Source organism: Cibotium barometz, chromosome 46 (assembly GCF_041138505.1).
Source record: "Cibotium barometz isolate CiBa-2024 chromosome 46, ASM4113850v1, whole genome shotgun sequence".
NCBI lineage: Eukaryota > Viridiplantae > Streptophyta > Polypodiopsida > Cyatheales > Cibotiaceae > Cibotium > Cibotium barometz.
Window position 1 is genome coordinate 22,770,541 of NC_141091.1, and position 13,557 is coordinate 22,784,097.

General features: G+C 41.3%; 1 non-coding gene across 1 annotated transcript; it reads left to right on the forward strand.

Annotated features, from left to right (window-relative positions):
- The first annotated feature begins 6,717 nt into the window (after positions 1 to 6,717).
- Positions 6,718 to 6,916, forward strand: LOC147612016 (U2 spliceosomal RNA). The gene has a single exon (XR_015263712.1). It is a non-coding gene; the product is annotated as a U2 spliceosomal RNA (small nuclear RNA).
- The last annotated feature ends 6,641 nt before the right edge of the window (positions 6,917 to 13,557 follow it).

Here is a 13,557-nt window from a genome sequence, read left to right on the forward strand (position 1 = left end):
CTCTCTCTCTCTCTCTCTCTCTCTCTCTCTCTCTCTCTCTCTCTCTCTCTCTGTGCAGTTGGGCATTAGTGAATCCAAAGGGCATTAGTCAATTAGTCCAGTTGAATGCAATTGGGCATTAGTCAATCAATCGGTTGAATGCAGCTGGGCATTAGTCAATCCAAAGGGCATTAGTCAATCGGTCGGTTAAATGCAGCTGGAATCCAAAGGGCATTAGTCAATCAGTCGGTTGACTAATGCAGCTGGGCATTAGTCAATCAGTCGGTTGACTAATGCAGCTAGGCATTAGTCAATCCAAAGGGCATTAGTCAATCAGTCGGTTGAATGCAGCTGGGCATTACTCAATCCAAAGGGCTGAATGCAGCTGGGCATTAGTCAATCCAAAGGGCATTAGTCAATCCAAAGGGCATTAGTCAATCCAAAGGGCTGAATGCAGCTGGGCATTAGTCAATCCAAAGGGCATTAGTCAATCCAAAGGGCTGAATGCAGCTGGGCATTAGTCAATCCAAAGGGTATTAGTCAATCCAAAGGGTATTAGTCAATCTAAAGGGCATTAGTCAATCCAAAGGGCTGTGAATGCAGCTGGGCATTAGTCAATCCAAAGGGCTGAATGCAGCTGGGCATTAGTCAATCCAAAGGGCATTAGTCAATCAGTTGGTTGAATGCAGCTGGGAGTCAATCAGTCGGTTGAATGCAGCTGGGCATTAGTCAATCCAAAGGGCATTAGTCAATCAGTCGGTTGAATGCAGCTGGGCATTAGTCAATCCAAAGGGCATTAGTCAATCAGTCGGTTGAATGCAGCTGGGCATTAGTCAATCCGTCGATTGAATGCAGCTGGGCATTAGTCAATCAGTCGATTGAATGCAGCTGGGCATTAGTCAATCAGTCGATTGAATGCAGCTGGGCATTAGTCAATCCGTCGATTGAATGCAGCTGGGCATTAGTCAATGCGTCGATTGAATGCAGCTGGGCATTAGTCAATCAGTCGGCTGAATTCAATCAGTCGATTGAATGCAGCTGGGCATTAGTCAATCAGTCGGTTGAATGCAGCTGGGCATTAGTCAATCCAAAGGGCATTAGTCAATCAGTCGGTTGAATGCAGCTGGGCATTAGTCAATCCAAAGAGCATTAGTCAATCCAAAAAATTTCTTGCATCAATGCAGCTGGGCATTAGTCAATCCAAAGGGCATCATAGTGAATTAGTAATGACCATATCAAGTGTTGAAACCATCTTGGGGATGTCTTACTACTTGATCTTGATCTGGTAATAGCTCAACTTTAAGTCTATCTTCGTAAATATCTAGGCACCATGCAAGCAGTCAAGAAGCTTATCGATTCGGGGTATGGGTACTTATTTTTAATAGTCAATTAGTTAAATCCTTGATAATCAATACATAAAACAAAAAGTTTCATCCTTTTTCTTTTGGAATAGGAAAGGTGCTCCCGAAAAGGTGAAACATTGGGTTGAATGAATCCTTGGTCCAAAAGTTGCCTTAATTGCTCCTTGAGCTCAATAGCTTTAAGGATAGATATTTTATAAGCTCGCTTGGTGGTTGGTTGGGTGCTTGGTATCAATTCTATCTCGTGATCCATGTCAGGGACTAGTGGCATCTCCATAAGCCTGTCAGAAAAGATGTTAGCTTATTCTCTCAACCATTTACGCTCCTTAGCATCGGAATCCTTCCTTGTCAGAGTAATTTTGATTAAGTAGATGGCTTGTTTCGTCTCGAGTCCTTTTAATATTTTACTCACCTTTACTGATTAAATCTACAAGTGGCTCATTTTCCATTTCTTTGACTTAATTTTTATTGAGATCTAAAAAGGATAAGGTTCCATTATGGCAGTGAATGTCAGCTTGTTGGTTTTGGACTAGCCAATCTATACACCAAGTATCCCATCATAAATTCCTAAGGGTAGAACCTTAAATTGACAATCGAAAGTCTGATATTCAACAAGCAATCCTTAAATCGGTGACCAGCTTGATGGACCTAAAACCTCAATTATTACATATATATAGTAGTTGGTTACCCAAGTTTGGAGTCTCGAAAGGAAGTTTTCCTTTGGGTTTATATTGTCTTGGGGCCATCCTTCTACCTTCTTTAGTCCGCATTCTATCCCTCTCTTGCTCTTGATATTGAATCTTGTTTCTCTTTTGGTTGGGGTAATTTGTCTTGTCAACATCACCCACTTTATTCTACTTTCCAAATTTGGCTGGCCTTCTATCCTTTATCTTTTTTTCTTTAGGAAAAACTTTAGAGAATCTTCTGCCCCATCACCATTATCTTAGATACGGAAGCCGATTTGGCATTCCTTACCAAGTGATCCCATAGTCACTTGAGGTTTTGAATGAACCAATTCAAAAGGGCTTCTTTCACAAGTCTGGCAAAAGATTGGTGATATTCTTTTAATGTTCTGTCTTCTTGCTCCAACTCCCAAAATTCATTCATCTTTGTCCCTTTGAATCTTTGAATCTCGATAAACAAAACCTCTCTTGAAGATCTTCCTTCATATCCCATGATAGGTCACTGTGGTCTAGGTGGTTGGCATGTCAATAACTCTTCCAGATTGTCCTTGCATTGTCACCACTCTTCCTCGAGCTTGTTATACCAATGAGAAAATTATCATGAGGAGTACTTCACAACATCCCACTTAATGTAATGTCATATGTTTGAAATATACAAGGGTATTCAAATCACCTAGTAATTTTTCTATATAGTTAGTCATGGTGACTTCAAGAGGGTGTTATGCTAAAGGAGGGGGCTAGCTTGCCATGAATATGTGTATCTTAAGCTTTTTCATTTTGCTTTTCTCCTTCTTGCTTCCGTCTTTGCTTTCTTTCTTTTTGCCCTTGCTTTCCCCATCTCTGTCTTCTACATCCTTTAACTTCATAGTGCTAAAAGAGATATGTAGCATTCTTTAAAACTTGTTTGCTATGTCCTTTGATTTCATAGTGCTAAAGAGATATGTAGCATTCTTCATGTCCTTAACATCATATTCTTCATGTCCTCAATATCATATACTTCATTTGTTAAGCACCATGGTTATTGTAGAACTCATATTGTGAGAAGCTTGAGCTTATAGTTGTGTTTATGCTCTTACATACAAAAGGACGATGATCTTTGGGCTTGCCTTGTGCACCTCCTTGTTTTATCAATGGCAAATAGGTCCTTTATGTTAAGCTCCACCCTATTCAAGATGTTATGAGTAATAATTCTTGTAATCTATCAAGTTCGAAGGTTTATGCGACGGTCAAGAAACTTCTCTACAAAATTGAGCATTCAACACCAAGCCTAGAAATGTAGCATGATTGTGATTGAGAGGCAATACTGATGGATAAGTGTTGTAATGATCTTCCCTTTAATTATATAGAAAGGATTACTCCTCGGTTGACAACATCCATGATGCGCCTACTTGATGGACCAGGCAGCACACACGGACAGTCCATGTGCAATGGCATGACCTGCCGCCTCCCAGATGTCTCTCTAGACAAGGTGATCCAGATGAAAAAACCTAGATCCCTAAGACCCACTAGTCCAAGGAGATGCTCCACCCAACAATTTCAGATCTGAGAGATCCTCCAAAGACACGGGAGTACCACACAGAAGTGCCCCTCCACATCCAGTGGACCTAGAGAGCCTCTACACAGTCGTAGATGTCAAGGACCCACTTTGATCCCTCACATTGTATCATTGGAGCATTGTACCAGTAGCACTCACATGGCTGTATTTTCTTTCAGCTCTATATGCTTTTTCCATGATTCAATCACTTCATGGACAATTGTGACACTTTTTATGTTTTTTTCCATGATTCATTTACTTCATGGACACATTATAACACTTCCGGTCTCATAGACCCTTTGGTCTTTTGTAGACGTTACCAGAACTTTCTTTCCTTCTTTTTCAAGCTCGTGGAAGAGCTACAGAAAGTACTATACAAGATCAGCTTCTAACAGTGATGACATATGGGTTAATCCACACGCCAGGTTACCTAAAAATTCACACATCCAAAGCACTAAGGATATCCATGGGCCAGCTCTAGGTGTCATCATATAGACTCCACATTAAGGTAGAGACAGGTGTCATCCACACATGAGAACCCACAGTTCTGCTATGCATAAGTATGATGCCCAGCATACTATGCAATTAGAGGCCACTTTCACTGCCTGTTCACAGAGAGATTTGTTCCTCTTCGGTGTGTCATAGAGTATAAGGATCATCGGTGTGTGACACTCTTTCTACATGAGAGATGAGACAAGGAGACTAACTCATGAGAGGACAGAGGAGGCGAGAAGAACAGAGCCAATGTCAGGCACTTCTCCCATTTTCTTCCAGAACAGGTAGATAGCATCAAGCTCAAGATCTAGATGAGGAGGAGGCGACGCAATAACACCGGTTACACATAGAGAGATTTCAGCCACCCAGAGTTTCCATCCTAACCTCTAGATGCCTAGCTGCATGCTGGGAACCCTTGCATGACAGCACATAGAACAGATCAAAGGCCAAAAGCTCAACAACTGGTGGCTTTGTGAACATGGTAAAAGATTCGTATGAGTTAAGGTGTCCATATAGAATGGTTTTGTAGTACTAAGCCGCCACACGCATTAATACTTAGGTAATGGCACTCTTACTAAAGCACATAAAGCAATTCAAAAGCCAAGATAATGAACGCAATATAGAGGAAAGGTACAAACATACTTTATAGCAAGTAAGCAATCTCACTCGCAAGTCACACATGTATTGCTGACTAGCACAAGATAACATTAGGGCTCAAAATGTGATATTACAAAGACTTTTTTAGGGTTGAAAATGTGAGATTTATTTTATTTAATCCAATGAGTTAACATGCTCCCCTTTTTTTATTAAATCTTCCCTTTAATTATATAGAAAGGCTGAATTACTCCTTGGTCAACAATGTCCATCTCTAGCTATTTTATAAACTATTCATCAACAAAAAATGTGGTTTTCTTGGCCTCATGGAGATGGTAAAGTGTTAATCTAGGTGCCTTTGAGTATGATTTCAGTATAGCCAATTGTAGCACTAATACCTTCTACAACATTGGCTATGGCCAATCCTATCATATTCTTTGACACTCGTCAAGCCTCTCCATTCTTCATTTATCGAGACATGGTAAAAGTGGGCTTCACTAAGACCACCTTCATGCACACTAATGTTGGTGGCTTTATCGACATTGGTGTAAGTTTCGTGCCAATTACAGTGTCCATATAGAATGGTTGTGTAGTTCTAGCCACACGTAATGATATTTAGGTACTAGCACTCTTACTAAAGCACACAATGATTTAAAAGCCATAAAGAAGGATAAAAACAAGTAAGAAATTCCACTCTCGACTCACACAATACTGATGACTAGCACAAGATAACATTAGGGCTCAAAAGGTGATATTACACAGAGTTTGGTAATGAGAATGTGATATTTAGGCTATTTTAACGAATGAGTTAACATGCTCCCCTTTTTATTATGATTCCATCTTCAAATTGGTCATATGAGTGTATAAAAATATCTAGTACAAAGGGTATAATGAATAATAATGTTGTGTGGCTCTTTACTTGAAGTAGAGCATAGGTGCCCACATAAGTGTGTTTGTATCATATCTTCAAAGAGTATTATAAGCAGTGCCATCATGCCACGAATCTCGAGCTTATGGAAATATGCTATTACTTGTCTCAGGAGTTGGCCCTTTATTCAAGTGAAACATTGTACAATTCAAGTTGGGGCTGTTTTTAGATAGGTTGCAATCCCATATTTGCTTTTGTAATTACATCACGGGTCTTGTTAGGCATGCGATAGTGTCCTCTTGAATCTTCCACGTGCCGATACCTCCATATGGAGAGAAGAACCCTGTGATTGCTTTAGCTCTGCCATTTTGACTTGTAGCACCTTATAGTAGCCAATGTTTTAAACTCTCTCTCTCTCTCTCTCTCTCTCTCTCTCTCTCTCTCTCTCTCTCTCTCTCTCTCTCTCTCTCTCCTCGATCACAAAAGTAAGGAGTTCAATGGGTCGTATCACTCTGAATCAACGAATTGTGGAGGATCAACTTCTTCATCTTCGTGTACGGTTATAAGTTTAGGGCATAGCTATATCTACATGCAATGAGAAGGTGTGTTTGTGAACTCGTGCCCTTCCTTGGGCTTGTTTATAACAACGGGAGGATTGTCTTGAGGAGCATCCTAGTCATCATCAATGGTAATGTCATCTCATTAGCACGCTATATGGTGGGCCGATTGTAGCACCAATACCTTCTACAAGACTTGAGGAGGAGGTATAGCTCTCTCGGTATGCCGATAACACATCATGCTCTTTGACAGTCGGGGGCAAACGCCTCTCCATTCTTCATTTATCTAGACGTAGCGGTGGTGGGAAGCACACTAACGTTGGTGGCTTTATCGGAGATTCATGGGTGTCCACATATAGTACGCAATTAATAGTTAGGTATTGGCACCCTTACTATAATAGCGATGCAAAAGCCATGATAATGAGCGCATCCCTATCCTTCAAGTCTCTAGTGGATGGTTATGAAAAGTGCATGATCATTCTAATTTCTCGAGTCACTCGGAGGTGGTTGCTCGATGACTTTATGTCTGTGGCCTTACACAGCATATGCATGGAATAGCAGGTGAGGGATCCGCCTTTTTATCCCATAGGGCGGGCAGGACTGCGAGGGCTGGTATAAAATCCATAGGGGTGAGCCGTGGTGTCTCATACCTTTCTCGGCCTTTTGGCTAAGATCAAGTGTAGTATCTGTTCTTATCAGTTTAATATCTGATACGTGGCCCATCGGGCCACATGATATTAACCTAATTTCTTTCATGGGGGCAGCCCCCTCCCGGCAGCTTGCTGCCCGGGGGCTGCGCGCATCGCCTCTGTATTGCACTGCCTCAGAGGCCCGGCGCACCCCCCTACCAAAATAAAATCCCAAAGTGGAAAGAAAGCGCGCGAGGGTTCTTGGTGTTTCTGATTATATTTTTTATTTTGGCCCCCACAGCCGGTGCAGAAGAACGAGGGAACGCCGGAGGAGCATATGTGAGATTCAACAACAGTTGCAGAGAGGTCCTGAACAGAGTTTCAACTACAGCAATGGACGGACGGGTACACACCCAGTTTTCCTGTATTTCTTTATCTCTCATTCTCTAGGCTGAAGACAATTGATACCAATGAGAATGCGTTGCCATGCTTCATCGATTTTTTAAAAGCATCCTTCATAGCTCAAGTCAACCATCTATGAGAAAACATCGAGTATGATGGCAAGCTAGACTCCAACACTTGGCATTCTAGGTGTATCAGTTTGAAGCATGGGAGAAGATCACAAGATAAGGCCCGATAGCATAAGGAACTGATTATGATTGCCAGTGTGCCAAATTTGAGGGAACCAAGATAGGGCCCGTAGTAGCACAAGGAACCGATTATGATTGCCAGTGTGGCAAATTTGAGGGACCCCATCACTTCAGAATCTTGACCGCGTCGAGGGTTTTACAACAAAACTCATAATGAAAAACTCACCTTTGCTAATAAGGTCACCCATTGCTTTGTACTTGCTGAAGTTTGAAAGGGACAAGATGGGTACTTTCATAGATTGGACGTTTGTCAAGGTCATGAATATGACATAACGTGGAGTTGACATACAATTGTGGAAGACTTGAAATTCCAATGTGTCAAACTTGTTTAACAAGGGGTACCCCCAAGGGTCTTCTCGGACGCCAAGTCCTTGGTGTCACCTACATCACGCAAGTGAGTACCACATGAACATGCTTCCTACTTGCAGTCACTTTCTAGGCAAGTAGGTGAAACATTATGGCTTATTCAGGGCTGTTTTGACAGCCCAATAGGTGCCCAGAGGTGCCCATGACATGCACCAATAATTGGGACAAAAGTTGAGCACAATAGGAATTGACCTTTTCGATGACTTTTTGGGGTCATGAAAGGATGGCTGGCTAGCTTCAACAAACACTATGAAAGTGTAGTTTAAAGTTCATTGTAGGCATCTCATATCATTAGTTATTGCACGCATATAGGGTCATACAATTGTTTGTTTGCAGCATTTAGCCTTGAATGCAAGTAGCATTTGGAAATACGTATGCATAATGAGGATCTCTATGTTTTGTATTATACTTTAGCTTAAGTCGATTTCCAATGTTGTCTTTTGTGTGTTTGTAAGATAAGTTTGATTAGCATTGATCTCGTGCACTTAGCATTAATCTCATGGGACACTTGGCACAAAGAGTTCCTCCAGGTTTGTTATAATAATTAAAATCCTCTAGTTAATTTGCATAGGGAGCTACTCCAAGTTTGTTGTAGTAACGAAGTCTCCAGTATCCAGTGCAGTAACTAAGCTCTCCATGGCCACAAACATCATGTTTCTTCTACCACGTAGTCACGCATAGTTAATGCAAATGCACCGCCGCTAACTCTAGCCCCACTTTTTCTACAATCGTATATTCGATCGTCCCAATTGATGCTTCCGTCTGATGCCAAGGTGGAGGGAAACTCCACTAAGATAAGAGAAAAGATGGTTTCACACGGGAAGGTTCGAGAAGGTCTTACAGAAGACGCGTAAGCCATAGTCAAGTGTAACTTCAACATCACAATGGATGTCGTCTTTGAGTGAGTTTCCTAGTGAGCTCGTGTACTCTTTAGTAGACAAGTCATAATGGTTTTTCCTTGCGTATGAATCCTCTGATTAAATCGGTACAATGTAGCTCCAAGTTAATGATGAACTTGTTAGTTCTCATTTACCTATGGTTAGATCACATCAATAAGTTTTTGGATGATATTTTTAAGTTTGTACCAGGCACAAGAAGAAAAGAGCATAGAAATTTTAGAAGACCATCAAGCACAAGCAATATAATATGCATAATAGGAACACAACAAATGACCTTTTGGATGACTTTTTGAGGTGGCCAAGTTGAACCCAACCAGTAGCAACAAACCCTATAAGAGGGTAGCTTAGAGTTCATTTTAGGCATCTCATATCATCTTCTCATACAGGGTAAAAAAAATTTGGAGATAATTACAAAGCTATGAACTAACAAGTTATTTATGTATGAATAACAAAAATCTCATCCAAGATCTAAGTTCATGATCGTAAATACTTGTGTTTTGTATTATATAGACCATTAAATCTATTTCTCATTGTCTCATGTGCAAGGTAATTTTGATTAGCATTAATCTCTCACATGCACCACTTATCAACATTTTAATTCTTTTTGTTGCTTCTCTCATGGGACACTTGGCACAATGAGCTACTCTCAAGTTTGCTATAGAAACTAAGCCCTCTGCCAAGATCAACTCTAGGTCTTGTTTTATGCATTTTAATTGAATGGAAAGCATGAAAATCTTGTTACCCACCGGTCTTAGGTGAACGAAACATGTGCTTTGATACCACATGTGAGGTCCCCCCACATGGGCTAAACAAGAAAGCAACTAAAAGTCCACATATGGGGTCCTTACGTCTATTGAGGGTTGACTAGAATGTCATACCACCTCAATTGATTGACGTAATGGACATCCGACTACCTCGTACCGCCCACATCAAGTGACTAACAGAGTACAATAACGACACGCAAATATATAAAAAAACATCAAAAATTTCTTTAAATATAGCATCACAATAAAAGTACAGACATCTAACTAGCGTCAAAAGCAAGACAGCACTTCACTAGACTTGACCAAGATGACACTTGACCAAACTTGACCAAGATAATTAGCTTGAGTAGACCATGACAACTCACACAAAGAAGCTCGATATAGCATCACAATAAAAAAACAGCCATCTAACTAGTGTCAACCAAGATGACACTTGACCAAACTTGACCAAGATAATTAGCTTGAGTAGGCCATAACAACTGACACAAAGAAGCTCGAGACTAATCAAGGACACCCTTCCATTTGCTTCTCCCATAGACTAGGTGGCCATCTACTTCTCACAGGTGCGAGTTGCCACTCATAGGGTTAGCCGATAATTAATTACCCATCACCAAAGTCCCCGCAACTGCTTGAGTCCACCCATCCACCACAGACCCTATCCTCGGGACGCATCGTACTCCCCCCCTCACTAACCAACCGGGTGAATCAATCGATGGAGTATACAATCAATTCGGGGACTAAAGTTGCATGACCCCCTTGTTCTATAACCATTGACCCCGTATCATCATTGATAGATTCATCATTGTAAAGGTTTGTTGTAAAAATCAACATTGATGAGTACTAATAGTTCATCATCATGAAACAATCACATAATATCGACATAGGTATCAATCATGTGCATAGAATCTCGAACATATTCTCACGCATCAAAAAGCATAAAAGCAATGTATAGTAACATCCAGATCTCAACATCCTTATACCATCATCCACTTTCCTAATGTATCAACATACCTTCATGTACCCTTATATTTCTAGTAGCATCTATAAGAAGTCATGACCTAACATAACACAATACTACACAACATTGAAAATCCAAAAACTACTTAATGTGTACATTTATTTTCTATGTATTATTTATATAAAAGTATTATATATACCCACACAAACATCCCTCAAGATATCCTCATAAACATCCATAAATGAAAAAAAAACATCCATAAATGAAAAAAATACATCCACCACGTATCCATACCAAGCAGCAATATCAAGCATCTCTCTCTCTCTCTCTCTCTCTCTCTCTCTCTCTCTCTCTCTCTCTCTCTCTCTCTCTCTCACACACACACACACACACACACACACACGCCTGAATAACTCCACAATAGGAACTCCCCAAAAGACCATAGAATAAATTAAAACAATAAAATATATATAGCTTACCAGCAGCATCTGAGCTAGAGGTTGGCGAAGAATAAAGCATGAGAAGGGAAGTTGCGGTTGACCAGAGACCTTTGACTCAAGTGAAGGCAACACCTTCTTGGTCCTTTTAATTCTTGGCTATAGCTTGGTAATGGTCTCTATTGTATGTCCTCCTAGCTTCTCACATTGATCTACCACAAGAGTGGGGTCATGGAACCACAGGCCCCTGCCAGCTTTTGTAAGGTTTGGGGGACCATTTAAAATAAGCATCTTGAAGCAGTTTAATTGAGCACCCAAAACCTTCTTTTTTACATTAGTGAAAATTTTCCACAAAATGCATAATTCTCAATGGAAACAAGTCTCTCTCTCTCTCTCTCTCTCTCTCTCTCTCTCTCTCTCTCTCTCTCTCTCTCTCTCTCTTCCCCTCTCTTTTTTTTCGTAATTGAAGATATATTACCAAAAATACTTTACAAATGCCCACATGGCTACCATATGATGTACTAGCTTTCCCTCACTTACTCTGAACCACAAGTGTAGCTCGGAGTGCCCTCATCCAATATATAGCCATGTTGTGATGCCTCCGCTATACGGCTGCGTCTTCCTCAAGCCACCATAGCCTAGGCGTGGAGAAGAAGAGAGGGTGGAAGTCGGTTCACCTCCCAACCATATAATGACGAGTTAGGGTTTCTCGTTGGGTTTTATACCAAAACCCTGGCCTGTGTCCACACCTCCTAGCCCGGCCGCCCATCTTACTTAAGAGCCGTGCTAACTTAGATGTGTACACACATCGACCAAACCCTAACGCCCATTAACCCCTAAACCCCGCTAGCACTAATAATACTCTCGAGACTCCGAAAGCTATTAACTTATGCTAGGGCTCGACTTCCGTAGGACCATAGTCCTGACATTACTCCCCCCTTAGAAAGGAGTTTTCGTCCTTGAAAACAAAAGTGGGGAAACGTTTCCTCATCACACTAATGTTTTCCGAAGTGGAGCCTTCCTCTGGACGGTCCTTCCACTTGATAAGAGCTTGTTTCCGAACTTGGTGGCGAGTACGTAACATGTGGTAATCCAATACTCTTTCTGGTTCATGAGGCAGTATTGGGGGTTCCACATATTCTACCAAAAAAGAATCATCCACCGGCCTTTCATGACCCATAAGGCGTTTCCTCAAACGGCTTACGTGAAAGATGGGATGAACCTTGGAATGTGCTGGTAACTTAAATTTATAGGCTACTGGGCCCACCTTCTTGAGTATCTTAAACGGTCCACAAAATCGGGGCGACAATTTTGGTACGGGACCCGTTTTTAAACTGGTGGAGTTTTTTGGTACCTTTAGAAACACCCAATCACCTTCTTAAAAGTGAAGTGGCCTACGTTTCTGGTCCGCAAACTTCTTGTAACGATCTTGCGCTTGACGAACATTTAATCGTGCAAGGCGCAACATATCCATATGGTCTTGGATAAAATCCTTAACCTGACTGATTTTCTCATTCGCCAGTCCCACCGACACTGGTGAGAACGTGGCTGAAAACCATACATCAACATGAAAGGGCTAAAGCCTGTCGAGACATGCTTTGCACTATTGTAAGCAAACTCGAGAATAGGCAAATAAGACTCCCAATCAGATTGTTTTTTGCTGATATATGCCCTAAGCATATCTTCCAGCACTTGATTAACCCGTTCAGTCTGACCATCTGTCTGCGGATGATCAGCTGTACTAAGGTTCAACATAGTACCCAGCTTACTGAATACTGCTCGCCAAAAATGGCTGTTAAACTTACGATCGCGATCACTGACAATATTGGACGGTAAGCCATAAAGTCGGTAAACATTCTCCACGAAAAGGCGTCCCAATTCTGGTAGGCACGAACCTACAAAGCTTGGTTAATCGATCCACGATTACCCAAATGGCATCATGTCCACGATTACCCAAATGGCATCATGTCCACGATTTGTTGTGGGCAAGCCCATTATAAAATCCATAGAGATACTTTCCCACTTTCCGTCGGGAATCTCTAATGGATGCAGTAACCCGCCAGCTTTAAGATGTTCTGCTTTGTTCACTTGACACTTCTGACACTGCAGAACATAGTCAGTAACATCCTTGTGAAGTCCAGGCCAATAGAAATGCTTTCTTACGAGAGCATACGTTTTGCGAATGCCCGCATGACCTGCACTTGGACTATCATGACACTCAAAAAGAATTTGGCGCCTAGTGTCAATGGAACACAAACTCTCCCCTTATGGAATAAGTATCCATCATCGATGGAAAAGTTTTTCCATCGCTGTAGTTCATCTTGTGATAAAGAAGAACCATGTGTGGAAGAACTGGGAACACTAGCGTGTGAGTGAGAGGGACCCCTTATTTGAACATGATTCCACACCTTTGAGTATGTTGAATCCTGCTTGCATTTGTCTCGTAATTCTAACAATTCGCTTTTCAACTCTGTGAATAACAGCGAATTCTCTGGCATACGACTCAAAGCATCAGCTACAATATTGTAACGTCCTTTGCGATAGCATAGCTTGCAATCATACTCCTGAAGGATCTCAGCCCATCTGGCCTTTCGACCCTGCAAATCTATTTGGTTCATAAACCACTTTATGCTTTCGTGATCAAAAACAATCTCGAATTGCGCACCATATAAGTAATGTCGCCATTTTCGTAAGGCATATATGATGGCAAAGAGCTCACGCTCGTAAGCTGAGTAGTTTTGTTGAGCACGATTGAGCTTCTTGCTCTCATAGGCAACAGGATG